Below are 23,184 nucleotides of genomic sequence, written 5' to 3'. Positions count from 1 at the left end.
TACTAGTACAGAATGAGAAACTGGAGGCTGATTTCTGCTCCCACTTGAATGTCTTTTGTTTCACATAATTTACTGAAAGAGGAAAAGTTGGAAGGCCCGGGAGGTGGCGTGGAGTGGAGATAAAGCCTTTTGGGGGGAGGTGGTGGTGACAAGAGGCCGGACACTGCCCCTGTCTCAGGTCTCCGCCCCCTGCTGCCATGGAAAATGCAGGGATGGCCCTCGGGGCCCAACCACTTCCAGGCTGTATGACGGCTGTGGGCAGGCCATGCAAGCATCTGCTCCTCACCTAGACTAACGCTGCCCTAATGCCGCTATGAGGGAGCTGAGAAAACATGCTCGAGTGACGTGATGGAACCTGGTAGGCGCCTCTCGGTGAGGGCAGCTCTGCCCTGCTCTCTGTTGTCACCAAGGACCAAGGCCCTTTGAGGAATGCCCTGAGTGCATTTTGCTAAAGCCACCTACATTAGGGTCATTACCTAATGTGGTTTTATCATCAAAGATGCATAGAATTAGAGGAAATGGGGGGACAGGGGCTGTCTCACAGTCCCACAGTGCGTCAGAGGCTGATCCCCAGCCTGCAGCTGGATAAAGATGTTCTGCCCACCTACTCCTCCTGCCCCCAACACTGCTTGTTACAAAGAGCCTGGGAAAGCTCATTCAACCATCAACAGATTTGGGGAAAGTGACAGGATTGAAGGGGAGGAGGGCTTTTGGCACAGATAGGGTCTGTGGTTTTAAGCAATGCTGGGGCATTGCGGGTGGCACACAGAACACTTCATTTGGAGTTAGAAGACCTGGATACTGCTCTCAGCTCAGCCCCTTGATATCGGTGCGATTCTGCACTGGAACTAGCTGCACCTCAGTTTTTACATCTGTAAATTGGGTCTGACTATCCTTACCTGTCTCCTAGTGTTGCTTTGAGGACCAGAAGGTACTTGATCGGAAGCTCCAGGCAGACTGCAACACGTGGCAAAAACAACAAATTATTATTATATCAGCTTCTGTTTCTATATTGCTTCCAGGGTTCCAGAGAACTTTCTCACCTAGTGTCTTACTTAATGGATAGCAGTTGATAATATGACTCTGGTATAAGGTGTCTAAGGCTGATGGCTTGCCCAGGCTCCCCTGAGAGCCAGGGGTGAGGTAAGCCTGGGCCTGGCCCTCCAACACAGTGAGAACAGCTTTTTGGCTCACCTCTGAGCCCGGCATTACTTTGCTCACCTGTTTGTACATCACATCTGTTTTAACTTTGGTCACTTCTGTTCTTCTCTGAAGTCCAGCTCTTACCCTGACACCCTCCGAGGCACCTGTTCATCTCCTGGTGCCTGATGCTCCCAGACTGCCCATGGGATGTGCACTGATGTCTGCCGCTCACCCCTGGCAGAATCCTGGGCCTAGATCTAACCCCCACTCCTGTGCCCCACCCCTCACGGGCTGAACTGCTAAAGAGGACCGCTGCGTGACAGTGTGACTTATCTTGGGGACAGGACTTCCTGGAGGTGATGCTCCCACTAAAAAGAGTGGCTCAACCAATGGGTCTTGGGGACCATGGCAGCATTTTAGGACAAGAAGCTCCATTGGAATTTCTTCGATGCCCCCAGGGCCTAACACAGTGGTTGGTGCCCAGTAGGGCTACGAACATTTGCCTAGGTTGGAGGGTGGCACCGTTAGGGCAGGTGGCCATTCTGACTGCTGCTGGGACTGTTTCATTCCCTTATCGAGCATTTATTGAGCACCTAGTATTGTGCATCAAGTATTGTGCCCTCGGAAGGCTCACAGTCCAGGGGATGCCAATTCAGGTGGATTGGACAGGTCACATTTCAGGGTTAAAGATGCTCTAGGAACATGAGAGGCTTATGGCTTCCTGGAAGAGGGGGCCCTGGAGCTGAACATAGAAGGTCAAATAGAATGAGAAAGGGGGCTGGGCAGGGACATGGCACCTTCTGGCCTGCCAGGCCCCTCAGGCTCACTCTCGGGGCCTTAAGCAGGCTGGTCTGTCCTCCCAGCCTCCTCCATGCTCTGCAAGAGCGAAATCTCCCAGTGGCTAGGACCCTGGGTCCTGGGCCCAGCCCGAGTTTGCTCTGCTGCTGAGGTGGGCCAGGCCACACTGGTGGGGGGAATGGGCACTTTTTGGGCTCCCCAGGCCCCACAACTGCTGATCAAGGTTTCATGTCTTTCAGAATACGTGAACCAACTTATTCTTTAGACCGCGATTGACTTCCGCCCATAAAAGGTTCATTCAGTTTGAAGCAACACGTCCACTAGGAAAGGATTAAGAGCAAGAACAAGGTTCTTTCCTAGCACGGGTGCAGCTGGGATTTGGGAAACCCAAAATCACTTGTCATCTCCTTTCGGAGCAGGTCAGCGCTGAGGGCCCCCCTTAGGTCAGTGGTAATATGCTCTCCCCGCGGGGAAACCCATCGGTTCCCAACCCTGAGGGATGGCCATGTGGGAGGAGAGGTTTGGCTGGTTGAGATGCACAAGGCCACTGTTCTTCAAAAGTGTTTGAACTTGGGCCCCTCCTTTGCTGGCTGCTGCCTTCGTCCTCCTTTCCAGTCCCTGCCCCCATCAGCAACAGGAGTCCAGGGAATTGTGAGCAGTGGTGACTTCCAAGGGCTTCCTGAATCTGTCCCAGGATTGATTACCACGGGGGACACGGGGGAAATGTGAGCCGTGGCTTCCCTGCCAACGCGAGCGTCCATGTCACTCCCGTCCAGGGTTGGAGGAGAAAGTGTGTGTGTGTGAGTTCATTTAACTCTATGGGGGGCAATTCAACAGTGGCTGTGAAATTTTAATGCACAAATCCTTTGACTTGGGAGTGTGCTTCTATGAATTTATCCTACAGATTCCAGTACGTATAGGAAAGGACATATGGGTAAAGTTGTTCATTGCAGTGATGTTTTGTAAGAGCAAATATTTGAAACAACAAATGTTTATTAGTGGGAGGCTAGATTAACCAAATATAGTTCAGTCATACAGTAGAATAGTACACAGTCATACAAAAAACCAAGGATGCTTTTATAATACTGATCTTGGATGATCTCAAAGGTATTGTGATAAAAGCAAGTACACCACCGTGTTATGGCATGGTACCACGTGTGTAAAACAGGGTAAAAAGAATACATATTGCTTTTTATTTATATAAATATAAAGTCTTGCAGGAGAGAAACACAAACACATATGAACAGGGAGGGGAACTGGAGGGTGGGTGAGAGGGACAGATGACAGGGATGGGAGGGAAAGTCTTTATTCTATACCCTTTTGTGCCATTTGAATTTTGAACAGTGTGAATATATTTCCTATTTGTGGTAGGCAGAATAATGTCCCCAGAACCTGTAAATATGTTGCTTTACAAGGGGCTTTGCAGATGTGATTGAGGTTATAGGCCTTGAGATGGGGAGAGGATCCTGGAGTAGCCAGGGGGGCCCAGTGGAATCACAGGAGTCCTCAACCGCAGAGAACCTTTCCTGGCTGTGGTCAGAGAGGGAGACAGGACCGTGGACGAACAGCCAGAGAGATGCTGTGTTGTTGGCTTTGAAGTGGGAGGGAAGGATCCACAAGCCAAGGAATGCAGGCAGCCTCAACGCTTGAAAAGGTGAGTGACGGATTCTCCCTGGCAGTCTCCTGGCCGGCACCTATGTTGGGCTTAGAACCTAAAGAACACTGAGATAATAAACTGGTGTGTTGTTTAAGGCACTAAGTTTGTGGTGATTTGTTACAGCAGTCATAGAAAACTAATATGCCAAACAATAAAGAAAGAAAGCAGTTTTTGGAAGAAGCTCACGGTTCAGTCAGAGGGGAGCTCACAGCACAGGCACAGAGGAAACACCCCGAGTTTCACTGCAGGGCTGTGCAATGCAGAGTAAATGCTGTGAAACCCGCTTACTTTCCTGAAGGACTTTGGGAAGCCAGTATGGCCAGGCACTGTGCGATGTGCAGAGACCACACACCCCCAAACCCATGGCCCCTGCCCTAGGCGGGCTTCATAGCAAGTTATGCAGTATCTCTCCTCGCCTGGCTCCCAGGGTGCATGCACTGTGTCCCTCTGCCCCCTACCCCATCGCCTGTTGGGTGTGGCCTGCTTAGGTCCTTTGCCATCTTGGGCCCTGACGGACTGGACTTTTCCTCATTCCTGGCTTGTGTTCAGTCAGCCTTGAATCCCCTCAGGCCTGGGGAAACCACCACCTGTTGAGAAGCGTGGTTCTGCCCTAAACTTTCCTCCTGAAGCACTCCGCGTGGGCACCGTTCATTTCCGCACCACTCCAGGGCGGGTGGCTCCGGTTTCTGCTTCGGGAGGTGTGTGTGCCACCTGCTCTCCTCATGAGACCACACACTCCCTCCTTCCTGTAGGGTCTGTTGTATTATTTGTTGTCCACCCATCATCTCAACAGAACTAACGTAATAGAGACTCACTGAACCCTGCTGCGTGCAAGCACCCATGCAGCTCCTGTAGTTTGCATTGGGCAGTGCCAGGTGGGCATTAGGAAGGATGCAAGAAACAGAAAAAAGATGGAGACTTGGTCTTTGAGCCCGAGGTAAAGAGAAAGTGTATCCTTGTCTCCTCTGCCATCTTCTTTCTCCATAGCCATTTTATGCAGGAGATGAAGGGGAAATGAATTCCTCTGTTAGTCCTCTCTGCCGTCATGTATGGCCGGGATGCTGCCACTCTTTGATTAGAAGGAACCACCAAGCTGCTAAGAGGTGCCTCTCAAGTCCTACCGCCTGCTCATCAGCCCCAGCTGCCCCCTCCTGCTTCCTGTCGGCTCTGCGCTGCCCTCCCACCCTCAGCTTCCCGTGTCCTCTGAGCCATCTCTCGAGGCTTCCTCTCTCGGCCAAATGCACTGTGTGTGTCAGCAGCGGTGGCAGCGTGCACAGCCAGGTGACCTGTGTACGTGCTGTGTAACTCTTGGACACTGGCCCTACCTGAGGGAGTAATCTGCCGGCATCAGCTCTGCCTCTCAGGAGCCGTGGAGCCAGCGTTTTCATGCAGGGACACAGCAGGGTCCCCTGGAACAAAGCAGCCGCAGCCACTGTCCTTGCCCCGGGAGAGGAGCATAGGGCTGCAGGGAAGCGTGGTGGTCCAGGGGCATTCCTGGGAGTCAGGTGGCCCGGGTTTGAGTGCACACTCCTCATGTATGAGCTGGGTCACCTTGGTGCTTACCCTTCCTGAGCCTCAGTTTGCTCATCTGTGAAAGTGGGAGCTGGACCCAGAGCTGGGATGACGGCAGGGATGTGCAGAGATGGGGTTGAATTCTGAACCCGAGCTTGCGTTCTGGTCTGGCCTTTGTGGTGATGTCACTCTGACGGTTTAAAAACCCCGCTTCTGGTAAACCGGACACCAAGCAGAAACAGGCGCCAGCTCAGGGCAGGGGCGGCTGTGATGACCGACTGACTGATCTGTGGGAAATGCCTGGCTCTTGGTGGCTGTTAAGCTTTTGCAAGGTTCATGCCGCTCTCTTGGCGCATTTCTTTGCTGCCAGCCCCAGCAGGGATGTGGGTTTGCAGAGCCCCTTCCTGGACGCCCTCTGGGTGGGATCTTGGGTCCAGTCCGTTTGTCAAGCACGACTGCTAAACCCACCGTCACATCATATGCCCTCCCGGCCTCCGCAGCCCCCGGCTGTGCATCCATCACTCACCTCTCTCCTCAGCAGCCTCCCACGTGTCTGCCAGGCCTCCTCTGCCCCATTTCCTGCCCTTTTTTCTTGCCGACCTCAGCATTTTGCAAACCATCTCCCACCTTGGTCTCAAAGTGCCTTTCCTGTTTCATCCCTGGAAGCTCCCCCTCCTGGGGTTGGCAGCCTGGCCTTGTCAGAAAGCCCTCTTCAGAACGGCCCCGCCCCGCGTGCAAACCCCAAGGTTCTCCTTTCTGACCACAACCTCCAGGCCCCTGCTGGCGTCCTGCAGAGAACTGGTGATGCGGTGGGCCCCGCCACGCATGGAACAGGGAGTTCACGTGTTTCCGAGGACATGGGGGTTGGCGATAAAGCAGAGGCGACTGGGTCAGGTGGGAGAAGAGGCGCCCAGAAGCTCGGTGTGCAGAGGGGACAGGAGGAGCTGGTTGGTGGCTGCTGGCTCCCACCCGGGATGGAGGGGCAGAGGCAGCGGGCGGAGGCTCTGAGCTGCCTTGTGGGGACATGCATTGCTCTGCCAGGTGCCTGGTCCAGGGGTGAGCCTGCACCGGCCTGGTGCCTCTGGGGGCTTCCTGGGGAGAGCAGGGGGAAGAGCACCGGAGTTGGGAACTGGAGCACCTCTTAGGGGAAGCAGCAGGCAAGGGCACAGGGAGACTTGGGATCAGTTTGCAGAGCACTCCTTTTCGACAGCAGGAGTGGATGGAGTGGGGGTGGAATTCTACGTCTGAGCTCACCTCCAGGCGGCCCATGTGGTAATGCCAGCAGCTCTCACGGTCTCTGAACCCCACAGCCGGTGAGGCAGAAATAAGTGCCCGTTCCGGTGAGGGCTCAAGGCAGAGACTGCGCTCACCCGGAGGTCGGCCTGCCAGGGCCTCTCTTACCCAGCACAGAGCTGTCCGAGGGAGGGAGACGTACCTCTGAGCATGGCCGAAACCGTGCTCCTCATTCCTAAGGACAGACACCCCTCCCGCTGCCCTGCTCAGAGTCCCAGGGTCGCCTGGCCTGGGAGTATTCCGCGTCGCACACTGGAAGCAGGGGGAGCTTCCGTGGGCAGGCACACCCCGGCAGGCACTCTGCGGGCGCCTCGCTGTGGAAAGCGGCAGGTGGAAGAGGAGAGAGACCCGAGTGGCAGGGACCAATCGCCCGCACAGCAGAGCCTGGCAGAGATGCCAGAGGACCGCCAAGACAGGTTGCATGATGTTTAGCACCGCAGCCTCGCTCGGAGCAAAGCTGGGACAGGTGTTTTTGAACTGGTGTGTGTGTGTGTGTGTGTGTGTGTGTGTGTGTGTGTGTGTGTGTAACAAAGCTAGGGAGAGACGCACACAAATACATTTTAGGTTTTATATTATTTTCCCCAAGAGGAAGAGAAGTATATGAACATTAAACAAATACGTTGTGCAGTAGGGTTGAAACAAAACACGTTTTGTTGCTGGGAGGACCATTTCAGTCATCTAGAAAATCCTCGTTAATGAAATAACTCACGTGTACGGCTAGATAAAGGCTTGTTCCTGACAGCATCATAGAGTGTTTGTAAGAGACCATGCAATTCCATGCACCCGCTGAAAACTCTTTATAGATGATGCAATCGCGGCTCAGAGATGTGAAGTGCTTTGCCCAAGGTTCTAGAGCCAGATGGTGGCAGAATGGGGAGTTGAACCTGATTCACTAGCGTGCAAAATGGACTCGGGGGCTGGGTTCAGACCTGGTACCTCGGGCAGGAGCAGCCAGATTGGGGCTGGGACCCGCTCTGGCCTCCTAAAGGTCAGAGCCAAGAGGTGGATGGGAGAATGGGGGCCTGAGACATCTGCCCAAGGACAAGTTGCAGAGACACTGTGCAGAATGGGATGGGGTCCAGTGAATGGGTGGGTGGTGCTGGTGAGCCAGGAGAGCTGACCCGAGGGGCGCAGGGTGGTCTGGGGGCAGGGAGTTGGACAGGGTGTGAGACTGTCGATATAGACGCGAACCCCAGGCATCCACCCCCTGGACAGAAGCTTTGACACCTGTTCTAGAACAGCCCACCTTCAGGCCTGTCAGGAACTGGTTTGAAAGGCAGCTTGCAGCCCTGAAATGGGAAACAAAGAAGAAAATGACAAGCACTCCTTGTACCCTTGTGGGAGCCAGCTCCTGGAGTCGGGTTCTTGCTTTCTGTTTCCTGCAAGAGAGGCGGAGAGGGCTCCAACCCCGGCCCGGCCCGTGCAAACCTGTGGCAGCTTCTTACTGAACATCTACCACAGACTTCCCATTTCCACTCTTAATAACCACAAGCTCGGGGTTACCAGGGTCTCCTTGTTGCTATAGTGACCGGTGATAGCGCCAGACTTCCAAAGCACTGGACCCTTGGCTTCGAGCGAAAACAGAATCTGGGTTGCTTTATTTTTGGGTTTGACTGAGCAAGTTTAAGGCACCATTTTCCAGGCCTTGTAACGACGGCCGTTTGTGCTCGAAATGTACCAAACCTCCGTATCATAGAATAACGGACAAGTTGGGGGAAGTGGGCATCTGAGAATGTATAGAAGACACATTTTAAATTTGAAAAATAAATAAAACTTCTTTAAGAACATCTAGAAAATGACAAATAAGTAATTATACGTGTGGTTACCTTACTGTAACACGGCCTTGGTGGCGCTGAGCCGTAGCCCTCCACCAGTTTTCTTAAACGTGCATTTGGCAGAGTGGACAGCGAGCATGCATGTGATTGCCGGTCTGCTTTTTTAGTTGCCGTGTCCTAAGCATCTTTCTGGGTTGCCATGTTACCTCAATAAACATTATTTGTATTGGCTGGGTAATATCACACCTTTCCAAAGACATTCGCCCACTTCACCTCTTCAGTGTCTCTTGAACCCACATTTGGTCTCCATCATGCCATCGCTGTGAAAATTCTACTCCTTATGATTTGGTCAGCTGGCCAGCTTTGTGCCTGTCCCTGTCCAACCCTCCCTCCCCCAAACCCCCACACACACACACACACACACACGCCAGGATTTCCTCCGCTCTATAGCCTTGCTAATCAAAGGGTGGTCCCAGACCAGTGGCATGGGCACCCCTGGGAGCTGGTTAGAGATGCAGAATCTTAGACCCCATGTGGGACCTACTCAATCAGAATCTACATCTGTATTTGGACAAGATCCCCAGGTGATTCATAAAGGAAAGGAGAGAGAGAGAGAGAGATAGAAACATCAGTGATGAGAGAGAATCATTAATCAGCTGCTTCTTCCACACTGGGGATCGAGCCCACAACCTGGGCATGTGTCCCGACTGAGAATCGAATTGTGACCTCCTGGTTCATAGGTCAACACTCAACCACTGAGCCATGCCAGCTGTACCATAAGCACATTAAAGCTTGAGAAGCACTGACCTGAAACATACCTTCCCCATGGCCCCAGGATAGAATCGAGAAACTCCTGGCCAGATGAACAACCTGCTGAGTGGAGACCAAATGGCGAGGGGGCAGGGTGAATAGGGCCAGGATCCTTAGAGAGGTTGTGGGGAGGGGGAGGCCTGTGAAGGGAGGTCTACAAAGTCAAATCCATGGCAGATGCAGGGTTGAAAACTGAGGGCCCAGCTGGCTAGGAGGGCAGGAATGTGGGCTGGGGTAGCACAACCACCACCATCACGCCCACTGTGTAGATGAAGAAGCCGAGGCACAGACATTCAGTTGCTTGCCCAAGGTCACAGGGAATAGGTGGTGGAGCTGGCATACAAACCTGAGCCCAGAGCCCACACTCTTAACCACCCTGTAGTGCAGTGTAGGGTACCGACAGTAGGAAGAAAAGAATAAAAGGATGCTAAGCTCCTACAACAAGCCGGGTACTTTTTTATTTTATTACATAGACTATTTATAGTAGCCTTTGGATGTGAGCATTCTTACTCCAGTTATAAATGAGGAAGTCGATTTTACCAGGGATAAACTCTTAAGTTCACGTTGTTACTAACAGCTGGAGTCAGGATTTGAACTCGGGACATTTTGGGTACCGAGCGAGGTGCTTTCTACCTTGCAAACTCCATCAGCAAGGTAGGGAGTTGGTCTCTGTTCTCAAAACAGCTTCTCTTCTTCCTGCCTACCTCCTGCTTTAAAACCCCACCTCTGGCCCTAGCCCTAGCCGATTTGGCTCAGTGGATAGAGTGTTGGCTTGTGGACCAAAGGGTCCCGGGTTCAATTCTGGTAAAGGGCTTCTTGGGGGCAGGCTCCCCCCTGCCCAGGCCCTGGCCAGGGCTCCTGCAGTAGGCAACCAATCGATGTGTTTCTCTCGCATCAATATTTCTCTCTGTCTTTCTGGACACATTCCTCTTGCCCATTAAGGATAAACACGGGGCAAGTCTCAGATGTTTTCTCTCAATCATTACAACTGTGAAATGCTAGGATGTCAGAAGGGACCTGGTTTAGCATTTAATCCAACTCCCTCATTTAAAAAAGGCAAGGAGATGGAAGCCCAGAGAACTCAAGTGACTTGTCTGAAGTCACACAGCCAGCTAGTTACAGAGCCGAGACTCCGGACTCAGTGCTCCTTTCCTGACTCTGGGCTGTATTTTTATCTGTTGCCCGGCCAGGCCAGCCAGCACCGGGCAATGTTGGGTTGCTAGGTCAGTGCAAGTTCAGGCTTAAGTTTAGGCTGGAGAGGATGCAATGGATGAACCTCTGTTTCATAAAAAAAAAATAAAAAAATAAAAAAAAACTAGTAAAAATAATGTCTGCTTGTTAAAAATCCAAGCAGTGTACAAGTATGTCCGGAAACACTTGAAAACCCTGCCCTCCTCCGGGCCCTCCCCAGCTCACTCCCCGGGGGTACCCACTTAGCGCTGTCTTCAATGTCTCCTTAATTTTCCTGCCAGCGTTGGGTCTTGCAGGATCCATGCCACAGCAAGGCTATTTTTAACAAGCATCCCAGGCTTCAGGGGGTTGAGGAGAGGGGAAGAAAAAATATTCCATTTGTATATTTTTAATCCATGCACATTTGAGAAGGCAGTGTGGCTTTCCTGTCCACCCTGCCAAGGGCTTGGGGAAATGTATTAGACTTTCTGGGTGCAGGGTAATCCTTTCTCTTCCCTAATGAGGCTGGAAGGCCAGGGAGGGGTTCAGGCGGTGTATCCGGGGCTGGTGGCGGTCTCAGCTGGCTGCCTCCTGATCCCGCCTGCCCCCAGCCCTCACCCTCCTGCAGCCTCGGAAACCCTGGCTGGGTATCCCAGGGCAGAGGAGGCCTGGGAACCTGACTCTTGGGGCCAGACTCATATTTAGCAATGTCTCCAGCCAGAGGCTGGCGTCTGTCCTGCTTGCGCTCTGGGCAGGGGGTGCGGTCACGTGCTGCCTTCGAGTGGGCAGATTCTGAGTGGGCAGCAGCCCACTTTGAATATAAACACACTCCTTTTATACCGAGGCGCTGGCGTCTGAGCCTGTGCTCCGGATACTGACGGAGGCCAGTGCTGGTAGCCAGACGGGCGGCAGGGGGAGGCAAGAAAGACGCCCCGTGGCTCAAACTGGTCAGAGTGGTGGTGGAGAGTGGTCCCAGCTGCCTGCCCACCCCAGTCCCTATATGTTTGCTTCCCTCGGTGCCTAGAGTGCAGTCCCTGCCTGAGTAGGGGGCTTGCGGGGGCGGGGGGCGGGGAGGGGAGGCAACAGGGCCCCGTTCTGGACTTTCCTGTCCTTTCAGGGGCGATCTGGGAGGTGGTGTGGAGTGGGGCAGGGTCTTCGTCCACCTCTCCCCGTCTGTGAGCCGCCAGCCCTTTAACTTCTCCCACGGTGACATCATCGTGAAGGCTCTGACCGAGAAGGTTCTGCCATTCCTTGCTCACCCTGCCTTCTTTGCCATGAACAGCGCATGACGACAGTGGATGAGACCAAATGATCCCGGCCTAAGCAGGAGACTCCTGGGTAACAGTCATGCCTGAGCCCTTCCACTCACTCAGGCCTCCTTGGTTAGTGAGGACCTGCGAGGTGCAGCCCTGTGCTGTCACTCACCCACGGTGGCTGTTAGGAGCTTTCAGCTCTTCTTATACCGCATCTCTCCACCCCTCTGTGGGCCTGCCCCGGGGACCGGAGTGGCTTGTTCATCAAATTCAGCTCTCTGTAGCGGAGGCTGCCTTCCTGCAGCCAAATCTTCAGAGAGAATCAAAATACAGCATCAGGACTTCCCTCCTAAGCCTTATGCCAAGCCAGCATCAAGTCCTCAAGCCCCTGGCAGCCCCCATCTCCCTGCTCCCACCTTCCCTCCTCTCCCCACATCTCAGAGGAAGAAAGCTCAAGTAGTGGTCAGGAAGGGTGAATAAATATTTTCTTTGTACCTCCTGGGAGAAACATGGTAAATACACAATAACAGATGGATGGATGGATGGATGGATGGATGGATGGATGGATGGATGGAAGAATAAGTGAGTGAATGAATGAATGAATGGATGCATGGATGGGTGAATGAATAGATGAATAAGCGAGTGAATGAATGAAGGAAGGAACAAATGGGAATTCAGTCTCTGCTCCAAAGGAACTTAAATTTGAAGGAAAAGAACTGGGCTTGTGGGACCCCAGGGATCAGAGTCACACCCTCCTTTTATGGCAAAGGAAATGCAGGCTCAGAGGCGGGAGGGGCTGTGGTGCGATGCCTGTGGCAGACCTTGGAGGTTAGAGGATGGCGAAATCACCCAGGGGGAGTGAGATCCGGAACCCAACGCAAGGCTGCCCTACTTTCCTTCTGCCGCTGCCCTCCGTGTCCCTCGTCCTTGGAAAAAAATTGCCTTTTCATGTGGTTGGGAGTGGACGGTGCAATTTTTCTTCGAGGGTTAATTGTTTTGCTGACAGCACAGATAATTAGGAATGAGAATCCCGGAGTGAGGGCGACAGCACCATCTGCTGTGAATATGTTTCAGCCCCACCTTGCAGGAGGGCTCGAGGGCTCCGGCTCTCACCCTCCCCACCCCCAGCAAAAACCGGTGTGCTCTGGCGGCTTGCTTCAGGAACGGAGCCACCAGGTGACCTGCGGCCAGCGGGGTCGGCAGAAAGGTGCAGCATGGTCTCCCTCCCGCATGGCACCCAGTGCACACAGTAGGGCCCACTAAGAGCTGCAAGGCTGAATGAGGCTCCCCCCAGGCTGTCTGGGACACAGAGCGCTGACACCAGGAGGTGCCTTTCTCATCTTCCTGTGGCCTGATGTGCTGAGGTCTGGTCCTCTGTTGGCTGGAGGTGGGCAGTGGGGAGACCCTGCCTTCCATCGCCTGGTAGGAATTTCCTAGGTCGAGGCTTCCTCTGTGTCAGTAGGAGCAGAGCCGCTTTGGAATCCAGCAGAGAATCGCACTGTCAGGAGCAGCCGAGATCTTTCTTCCTACGGTGGAACTGCATGGTGCTCCCCCCGCCCCCCATTTTTATTATTTAGAAATAAGTCATATATACACAAAAGAGCATTGGCACATATATGTGCTTTTTGAAGGTAATAGTAATAATTTCTTTGTTCTTTCAAAGGGGCTTCTGACCCCCCAGTGCTGCCTTGCCCAGAAATGCCTCAGGAACCAGAGCCACTGGGAGCCAGGCCACCCAGGGGCTCAAGGTCAGCACAGGCCCGAAGCGTGGCTATTTGTCACTGCCAGGTTCCTCGGCCTGGGCTGCTCCTGGCGGCCGGGAGCCTCCACAGCCCTGTCTTCCCTATTTATCACTCGTCCTCTCTGTGCTTTCTCCTCCTAGACGCTCCTGTCAGGGGAGAAACCAAAGGCAGGCTTGTGCTCTTCTCCCCATCCCCCCATAGCAGGCCAAGCCTGTTTCTGCTCCCCCCTTCCCACTCCTGTTGGCCGGCCACACCCAGAGGTGACATGAAATCACCCTAGGAACGTGGAGCTTGCTGGAAAGAAGGGTAATTGGGAATCAAGAATTCCAGTCTTGACTCTTTCACTAACTTACTGTGTGACCTTCAGCGAGATTCTTAACCTCTCTGTGCTTCTGTTTTCTCATCTTTAAAACACCCCTTTACATTCCAATGGATGCAAACACAGCTTGAAGGGCATAAACCATTACAGGTGTTGGAAGACATTGCCATCCTCGTGTTTACAAAATCCATGGGGCTTCATGTGCCTGCCTTCCTTCCCCACCCCACCCCTGCTCATGGTGCTTCCTCTTACCCACAGTGCTGGGTGCCCAGGCAGAGCTGTCCACCTGCTGCAGCCCCTTCTCAGCAGGGTTAGGGTGAAGGTTAGGAGCCTGAGATTTGGGTGGAGCTCAGGGTCACAGCCATCCGGGCAACAGGAGCCCTCCCTTCCCCCCTAGTTGCTGGAGCCCATGCCTGGTCAGAGGTGTAGGGCTGAGCAGACCTCTACACCAGGCAGGGAGCCCCCCTTACCACCCACCCCCGCCACCCCATAGTGTGAGCCACAGTTCTGGCTGTGAAATGTAGTCACTCAGTGTCCAGTGTCTGTGTCCCTCACCCAGTAAGGTCTGCACCTGCACTCTTGTCTCTCGCTCTGCGTGAAGGTCTGTGGAATGAGGCTTTCCATCACCCACAGGTCGGTGGCCTTCTGGAGTCCCCCCAAACCACAGCACACCGGAAGCCTTATCCCAGGGACTGGGGCTACGAGAGTTGAGGATGGTCCCCGGTAGACATGTTCTTGTTCTTTGTGGTCTCATTGGTGGAGGAGAGCACCCCAGTCCTCCCGCTTTCCTGGGCAGTGAGGTTCTGTTGGTGGTTATGAGCCAAACTCTGACTGGTGGTTAGGATGAGTGAGTAAAGGTGGGTCTTTCAGGAAGATAAGAAATATGCAGGGTAAGCAGACAGGAATACAGGTGTGTGTGTGTGTGTGTGTGTGTGTGTGTGTGTGTGTGTGTGTGTACGCATGCAGGCTGAGGCTTGGAGATAGTGTTGGTGGGTGGGACATTGGCAGTGAAGAAAGACTCTGGCTGATGTAGAATTCACATAGTCACCAGGAATTGCAAGACCTAGTAATAAAGAGCAATGAGAAGATTGCTGGAAAGTTCTAGAACAGTTAAAACTTGGACATGCGTCTTTGGCCCTGGTAACCGAGACCTCTGTTCTTCCTCAGGTCCCCTCTGAGGCAGCTGGGCGCTCAGGAGGCCTCACCACCCCGGAGGAGTGGGCCCGCCAGCAAAGCAATACGGGATGGCGTGGAGCCCTCCCAGGGCCTGAGGAGAGCGTGTAACCCACAGCCCGTTGGACCCGAGCCTCTAAGTCGGGGGGCCGCACCAGCCGGGAGACAAGAAGAATGGATGCTTCGGCCCCTGGCGACATGCACACGGTGTAATGACAGGTAATGAACCTGCGGCTCATCTATTCTTTCTGAATGATATGACAGGTAGGAGAATACATCAGCCTGCAGGAGACATAAAACGTCAACCCTTGGGAAGATAACTATGCAAACAAACCTAGTAAGGCCTGATAAGATGATAGATGGATGCTTCCCGGTTATTAGTTTCTGCCCCGTGTGCTTGCTGGAGCCAGGCCCCGGAAGATTTAGCATCAGGTGGGTTCGCTTCCCGTGCCTAATGGGAAGGCCTGATGCCGTGATGTATGTAACACCCCTTGTTTGGAGAACTCAGGGTGACAAATCAAGAAGTCATTACTCCCCGTCAGCTCCCCTGGGAATCGGGGAATTGGTGGCAGGGAATCAGGGAGCAGAGGCGGCTATAGGCACAGTTCTTTCGTGCCTTGGTGATAACTGAGGGGTGGACCTGAGGACTCCCTGGGTGGGAAGCCTGCCGATTGGTTCAGATTTTTCAAATGACAGGGTGAAGCGATGGGTCGGTATTTCTTGTAAAAAAAAAAAAAAAAAAAAAGATAGGGGGACTTTGTGGCTCCCTCCATTCCTCCAAGGGTGCTAGGGCAAGGAGCTGATGCTCAGGGGTGGCTGGGGGAGGTCATGAGTAGGGGTCTGGAGAGCCCGGGAGGAGCTGACAGACACAGTGGGGAGGCGGCTAAGACAGGAAGCATTGAGCAGGTCCCCAGAGCCTAGAAGGCAGGGCCTGAGGGTGGAAGGATGGAGGACAGTGGGACTGGATACCCCAAAGATGACCTCTGTCCCATTGGTTCTCTGGTCCTCACTGTGTGTGTTTTACAGTGCACCACTCTGGCAACTTCCACCGGGAAAATGGCAGGCTGGGGTGGGAGCAAAAATAGCTTGGGGCCTTGGGAAACTGACCAGGGCAGGGGGAGAGAGCCAATGACCTGGGGCAGGAGGCCCAAGGGGGTGTGGCAAATTCCATTCCAGCACAGGCCAGTGTCAGGGTCCACAGGGTCGAGGCAAGGGGTGGGGAGGGGCAGAGTATTAAGACTTCTGGGTGGCCTTGTTCTAAATCAGGCAGAAAGAATTAGATGAAGAAGGAATCCAGAAATCTGAGCCCAGCTCTAGGAAATGGATCAGCTACAGGCACCAGGCGGGCTCAGGACTTGGCTCCTGTCTATATGAGGAAATGGACAGGGAATCGAGTTCCAGGGACCCAGCAAGGATAGTCAGGGGACTTGTTATGCCTCAAGGGGTTTAGCGAGGGAGCTGGCAGCTCCACATGTGCCCGGGATAGCTGTGTCCCTGGGTACCCCAGACCATAGTGTACTGACCCTGGGCCATTCCCAGACCCCTACTCTCAGCGGGGCAGGTGGTCTGTGCATCTCAGACTTGACTGGGGATCTGAGCAGGGCTGACCCTGTGGGGCCGCATGGTGGGAGGCGATGGAGGTTACGGGGAGGCAGGAAAGGCCCAGCCCTGCAGATGGGGGAGTGAGGACTTCATCATGCATGAGGCCAGGAAGGTAAGGGGCAACATACTTCTTGATCAAGGCAAGAAGGAGCATAGGATTTGGTCTATCAGAAGGTTCTTAACCTAGTTTACCAATATTTACCAAGAACCTATCACGCACTGGGAACTGTGCTAGGTACCAGAAAAGCAAAGATCCCTGAGGGATGTCTGCCCATGGGGAGGGGTGTGTATGGGGCAGAGGAAAAAGCACGGCAGTGGAGACAGATCCATAACTCTGAGAGCCTCAGGCTCCTACCTTCACAACAGGACGATTCTTACTCACAGGCTGGGTGGGAGAATTAAATAAAATAAAACATGCAAAACACTTGGCACAGCAGCGGTGCCCTCACAAGCGATCAATACATTTAGTTTACCTCCAGCGTTCCGCTTTGGAGGAGCTCACAGTCTGGCAGGGGTGGGAGCAAAGAAGGCTGGGAGGAACGCGTCCTAGTTCCCGGCCATCGCTTGCTAACAGGGTGTGAGACCTGGGCATGAACACCTGCTTATGAGACTCCCCCTGGCCGTGGACAGGTGGTTTCAGGTGGTTCTGAACACTCAGAACTGGTGCCTGCACTTCACGAGTCCCCTGGCAGTTGCTGGGCCAGAGGTTCTTCGTGGGCACTGAGTGTGGGTGAGAGGTCTGAGTCCAGGAATTTCCAGAAGAGTCCAGAAGAGACGAGTTGTCGGAATGTTTGGGAGGCTTGCCTCCCCGGCTTGCAGCGCTGTTCTTGGGAGCGGGGCAGGGGGAGGTGGGTAACACCCAGCAGAGTCCTGGCACTTGGAGCAGGGCTGCCCAGGAGGGGCTGAGCATGAGCCACACGTAATTTTTAATTTTCTAGTAGCCACCTTAAAAACGGTAAGCACAGCAAGTGAAATTCCTTGTAATAATGTGGTTCATTTAACGCAACCTGGTCCAAGTATTACCCTTGCAACTTGTAATCAATACACAAATCGTGAGTGATCGTTTACATTCGTCTCTGAGGTCCAGAGGGTACTGGACGCCGAGTGTCCATCTCAGTTTGGACCAGCCATGTTCCAAGGGCTCAGTAGCTCCATGTACTCATGGCTGCTGCCCTGGACAGCTCCGGTCCCCGATCTAGACGAGAATCTGGAATATCTGGCCGGGGGATCCAGAAGCTGGGTGAACCCTGAGCTAAGCAACAGGGTTTACTATTACGTCCTCTTCTTGTGACACCGCTGGAGTGCATGCCTGGGGGAACGGGCTTGAATGATGAGAGAGGTGTTGACTCACTTGTTCTAGATGGTGATGTGTTCTCTGGAACCAGCCCTGGCTGCGTCTCACCTGCTGGGCTCAGAGACGGGCCACCTTGTGCTGGTCCTGGCGCTGACCGCAGGCGGTTCCTGAAACTCTCTGGGCCTCAGGAGCTCCATTCACAGTGGGACTAGTCGTTTCTATCTTGTTGGGTAACGACCGGGACTAAATCTAATAATGAATGACTAATTGCTCTGTGCCTTTTTATTTTTCTAAATCTAATGAAAACCCATTTGAGTTCCACCACTGGCTAAGTTTGGTAAACTTTTCCTGGCAGGTATGTCTGTTGCTCTGTCTCCATCCTTCTGCTGTTTGAGGACGTGGGGCTGTTCGGGTCGGGGCAGATGGGGAGGGGTGAGGCTTGGACCTTGGCCCAGGGTAGTGGCAGCTGCCTGTGGCCTCTCCTTATCCAGACCTGGTCATCTGGAGGAGCCAAGCCCTGCAGGCAGCTTGTGTCTCTGTGTCAGCTCTGCCATAGGGAATGCTGCCCACCCCCACCCCCCAGGCCTGCACCTTAAGGTGGGACACCACCAAGGCGCTGTGCTCCTGTGGAGTGGGGGTTGTCTGCCACTCCAGGCTTATTACCTAAGGTATCTTGGGACCCAGCCCAGGGATCCTACTCCCAAAGCTGCATATCCTCGGACCTTCCTTCTTCTGTTACAAAGTCCCCTCCTTCCCTTACCTGCCCCCTTTCTTTGCCTCGTCATAATAATGCAGGTAACTCCCCCTTAGGGCCAGGGAGCCCTTTGTCACAGAATATGGCTATTCTTTCTGAAGGTGCAGGAGTACATCTTTTATTATTCTGTGAATGACAGCCGCTCCAGCCACTGGCCCCCAACAGCAGCAGAAAGTAATTGCTATGTGTGTTTACTCACATAGGCTCAGGTTCGGCACTCCACAAAATCAAGTTCTCCTATGCCCAGCCCACTCTGAAGAGTGAATTACATAATTTCTGCCTTCTGGGGTCTTTCTGAGACTCAAGTGAGATGGGGTATGTGAAAGTCCTTTGTAAAGTTATGAAATGTTATTGAGACTCTTAATTCCCTACCTGAGGCTGTTTTCTGGGCCGGAAGCTGGACTGATTCTCCAGACGCCCTTGCACTCAGCATCACGTGGCGGGCTGGCCCACCCGCCCTGTCCTTGCTGCAGACTGGGCTGGTGCTCCCTCTGGGTGTGCACCCCCACCCCCACCCCCGTCTCCTGTTCTCCTCTGGGAGAGGGGAAGGACCTGTGTCTTGGCAGCAGGATGTTTTCCTGACATCGGAATTTGGAATCCACCCAGATTATCAGGAACGTTCCTAGTTCATCCTTCTGGGCCTGAGGGGAGCGGGGCAGCCACCTACGGGAGTTCCGTGGGTCCTCCTCTCTGGCCAGGCCTGGGCTTGGTGAGGGTTCCGCCATAGGGAAAGAGGTTTGAAGGGAGTGTGTGCAGGCACACGCCACGTCCTCGGGGCCTGGTGTGGAGGGAGCAGGGGAAGGAGGTACAGGTCAGTGATGTGAAGCTGACTTGGGTGTCAGCTGCACTGGAATCAGTACAGAATCTACAGAATGAATGGGAGTTCTGCAGGCTCAGGGGCTGACATGGTGTCTTTAAGGTTGGGCCAATATGACATGGAGTGTGGCTGGGTCAGGGGTCCTTGGAAGCTCACCGTCCTGATCTGTGGGTCCCTGTGCTGCTACCTCTCTAGCCTGGGGTTCCTCATGCTGGAGCAGCTGGCTCCCAATTCCTGGGGCCGGAGCACTCAAGGCGGTCACAAATCCTAAAAGAGTCCTATAAACCAGTGTCATTATGACAACATCTATTTAAAAAATCAATTTATGAAGTGTTTGGGGAACAGTGAGGGGGGGGGTGTTTACAAAACCAAGCGCATTTAGATAGAGATGTGATTCTGGCTCCTTCTAAGCTTGCACTGTGCCCCCACACAGAACTCTCACCTTGCCCAGGCCTTCAGGTGCTCGTCTATGAAATGGGCATGGGAAGTATTGCAATGATTTCATCCTGTTGCTGGGTCTGCGTGCATTTATTTGAAAAGCAAGAGGCGTTATGAATCTTAATCTCCAAAGATTTGAGAGTATTTCATGGCAACGCCCTTTCCGTGCCAAGCCAGCGCTGTGTAATTCTGCTCCGAGTCTCTTTATTGCTTCCTGGGGGCCCTCGGGGCACGGCCTCTGATCTATCACCTTAAAATCCTGCAGCAGGGAGAGGCAGAAAGCCACATTGCCCTTGACTGACAACCTTCATGTGAGTATTTAACAATTTTAATTTTTCATGATTCCTCTGATAAAAATAGTGCCCGACTAAAAACAAATACATTTGTATTTTCCATCTCTTTAATTCGTTTCTAATTTGGGGGTTCTTATTAGCTTAAAATTATCTCGCTGAAATGGTCCTTGGATGGTAAAAAAAAAAAAAAAAAAAAAAAAAACACGTGAAAACCACAATCAATTCTAGAGCGACCGTACTATTTAATTATGCTGATTGGAGCACTAGAGACCCCTGGCAGATGAACCTCTCAGAATAAGCTTGATTTGTGTAATTTGGTTTTTAAAACTTTTGGATGCATATTTATGGCGTTGAACTATGTGTTCTTGTTCTCCTTGAGATTCTGACTCATCTGAGGGGTGGGTGGGGAAATCCACAGGCTGAGACCCTGGGACCTCCAAGCCCCTGGCGTCACTCACTGGTGGGCCCTGACCTGAAGGGAACGCGGGCTCCCCAGCTTGTCTGTCCATTTAAAAATGTCTTTTCCTCAAAGGAAACAAGAGGAAAGGCAGAGGGTCACCTAGGGACAGCCTAGGAAAGGACAGGTGGTAGAATTTTGGAGCTCGATGGTAAGAGGGTCCCTTCCATAAAATCATGGGAAATGGGAAAACCCTGGGTTAGAAATGAATCGAGGACCAGATTCTAGAATGTGATAGAACTGTGGAGACACTGGGAGGACCTGGTTGCTCGAAAAGGATGTGCCTCTCCATCCAAAGCCATGGATCAATATTAGCTTTGCTGCAGGTGGACAGCTAGGGGGGACGTACTAGGAAAGACACAGTACCATTCAAGATGTTTTCTTGCCATAAAGCTGAGCCTAAACGTGTCCAAGCCTGTAGATCTAATTACCACTTGGTGCAGGGACTGCAGGAACACGTGAAACCCCACCACGGGGTCATCCCCAGATCCAGACCAAGAGCAGCTCCAAACTTCTCCGACAGGATGGCGAGGGGGAAGTCAAGGGGAGGGGGAGAGGGGGTTGTTCTAGATTAGCAGACTTTTAAGAGCCTTTTAAGAGCACTCTGTGGGGCTGGTGTGAGTCCTGATTCAAGCCTAGCTGCTGTAGAAGGGCATACGTGAGAGAATCAAGGAGGCTGGGTGTTCGTTATTCAGGAATTATTGTTAATGTTTTTAGGGTGCGTAATACTGTGTCAGTGTTACTACTGAAGTATTTGCAGAGGACATGATATGCTATCTCGGATTTTCTTCAAAGTATTTCAGAAAAAAGGGGGCGGGGAGAAGCAAAATACAGACCGTTGAATATTGTTGAAGCTAATTTGGTGATTGGTGATGGCTATGTGGGGATTTATGGTGCTCTACTATTTTTGTATATTTCAAACGTTCAGTAATAACAAGTAAAAAAGAATAGTAATAAGAAATGTTCTTATGAGCTGGCCGAGCCCTGATATTTCACCATTAGAGCTTTGTTCCCCTAGCCCCGTGGTCGGCAAACTCATTAGTCAACAGAGCCAAATATCAACAGTACAACGATTGAAATTTCTTTTGAGAGCCAAATTTTTTAAACTTAAACTTCTTCTAACGCCACTTCTTCAAAATAGACTCGCCCAGGGCCGTGGTATTTTGTGGAAGAGCCACACTCAAGGGGCCAAACAGCCGCATGTGGCTCGCAAGCCGCAGTTTGCAGACCACGGCCCTAGCCGAAGCCTTTCTCAGTCTGTGACATACAGTTCTCCTGGGAGCCCGGTTCACCCCTTGGGCAAGTCATTGTGGGGCAGGAGACATTCCCCACGCAAAAGGTCCCATGCAAAAGGTCCAGGAAAGGAAAGTTTGGAGGAGGTTGTGTTGAACGAAACGCCAAAGATTTCTTCAGAGCTTCGGTTATGCTATGACACACTGCGCATCTTGGATGGGGGTGAACTGCAGCAATGCAGTGTCCCCCGAATCATGTGCCATGTGCTTTGAAGGAGATAGACACCTCCAGCCTCTCCCCAGAAAATGTGGACACAGGCAGACACCTGGCACCCCGAGCTGTTTCTGTGTACTCACTGGTCAGTGGGCAATCACTACAGCTTTTGAGCCTCCGTTTTCTCAACTGTAAATGGGCTTCATATGACCTGCCACCTACCTGATCCGATTATGAAAGGGCTTCATGCAGTAGGAAGGCTCAGGTTACGTGGTGTGGTTATTCCGTGGTGCCGTTTTCTGAAACTCTGTCCACGCTGCTGACTTGGGAGCTGTGGGTCTGCACACAGGCGTAGTCTATCATCATCCGAAGTGCAGACTGTTGTGGGTGTCACATGCGCAGAATATACAGAGATGGTAAAAACAAGTTCTCAGCCCCTGGGGCTCATGGTAGCATCAGGAGGTGAGAAGAATAAGCAGTGATGGGGACTAACAAAGCCATCCATCAGCCCTAGGGATAAAGGACAAGGTCAGGTTCAGAGGAAAGAGGGTAGCTCTTAGCTGGGGTGGTGATCCTGGCAGGCCACCCAGAGGAGGTGGTGCTTGACCTGGGCCTTGAGGCCTGGGGAGGATTTGGACAGGCCAGGCCTTTGTTGGTTATGGACCACTCAGCTGGAACGCTTCCCTTCTCCCGCCTCCACGCTCCCACAGTCTGCAGCTGAGCACATAAACCTTGTTTGGATTACAGTCTTATCTGACTTGGGAGCCCAAGTCCTCCCTATCCGGAACTGGGATCGAGGCTCTCCTTGCCTGGCCTTCCCAGCCTCTCCCCCACTCTGTCTCCACCCCTCGTTTTCATCCTCCCACCAGAGCTGAGAGGCTGGGATTACTCACCCCATCCACTCACTCACTCCTGCCCCCTCTTTTAAGTTTTTTTTTTTTTTTAAATATGTAAGCCACAGAAACAAAGCAATGAATTATGACTCAGAGACACCCAAGCCTTCATGTGAAAATGTTTATCATCATCAAATCATGCCTTAAGGCAGTGAGAGAGGACAACCTGAGTGGAAATCTTGGAAAAGGGGGGCAGCAGCTGCTTAGGTCAAGGTGAAAGAGTTTGAGGCGCTCCTGGGAGCTGACGTGGTTTCTTGGGTGCAGAGAGCTGGGTGGGGGGCTCTGACTGCCCCTGCAAGGTGTGCATGGGTCATTCAGGATGTGAGTAGCACATGTTATCCAAGAGCCCACACTGACCTTTACTTTACACCGCAGGAATGAAAGGGGGGGGCCTAGGAAAGGACAGGGCTGAGGTGGACGCTTCACGTCAACAAGGAGGCCCAGCTCTGTGCCACGTGAGGACGCGGAGACAAGCCGGACACATGCCTTGTCCGCAAGAGTCCTGCACAGGCAGATCTCAGCCCTCTCCTGGCGCAGGCTCAGAA

General features: G+C 52.8%; 1 protein-coding gene across 2 annotated transcripts in view; it reads left to right on the top strand.

Moving 5' to 3' along the window:
- ZBTB7C (zinc finger and BTB domain containing 7C) overlaps positions 1-23,184 on the top strand; it is a 284,091-nt gene that overhangs the window by 50,480 nt on the left and 210,427 nt on the right. For both annotated transcript variants that reach the window (XR_008557778.1, XM_028155623.2), the window contains exon 2: positions 14,640-14,864. The gene's annotated coding sequence lies outside the window, so the exon portion shown is untranslated. The remainder of the gene's footprint in view (positions 1-14,639; positions 14,865-23,184) is intronic.

The sequence above is a fragment of the Eptesicus fuscus genome, chromosome 12 (assembly GCF_027574615.1).
Source record: "Eptesicus fuscus isolate TK198812 chromosome 12, DD_ASM_mEF_20220401, whole genome shotgun sequence".
NCBI lineage: Eukaryota > Metazoa > Chordata > Mammalia > Chiroptera > Vespertilionidae > Eptesicus > Eptesicus fuscus.
This window is presented reverse-complemented; position numbering and strand designations above follow the sequence as displayed.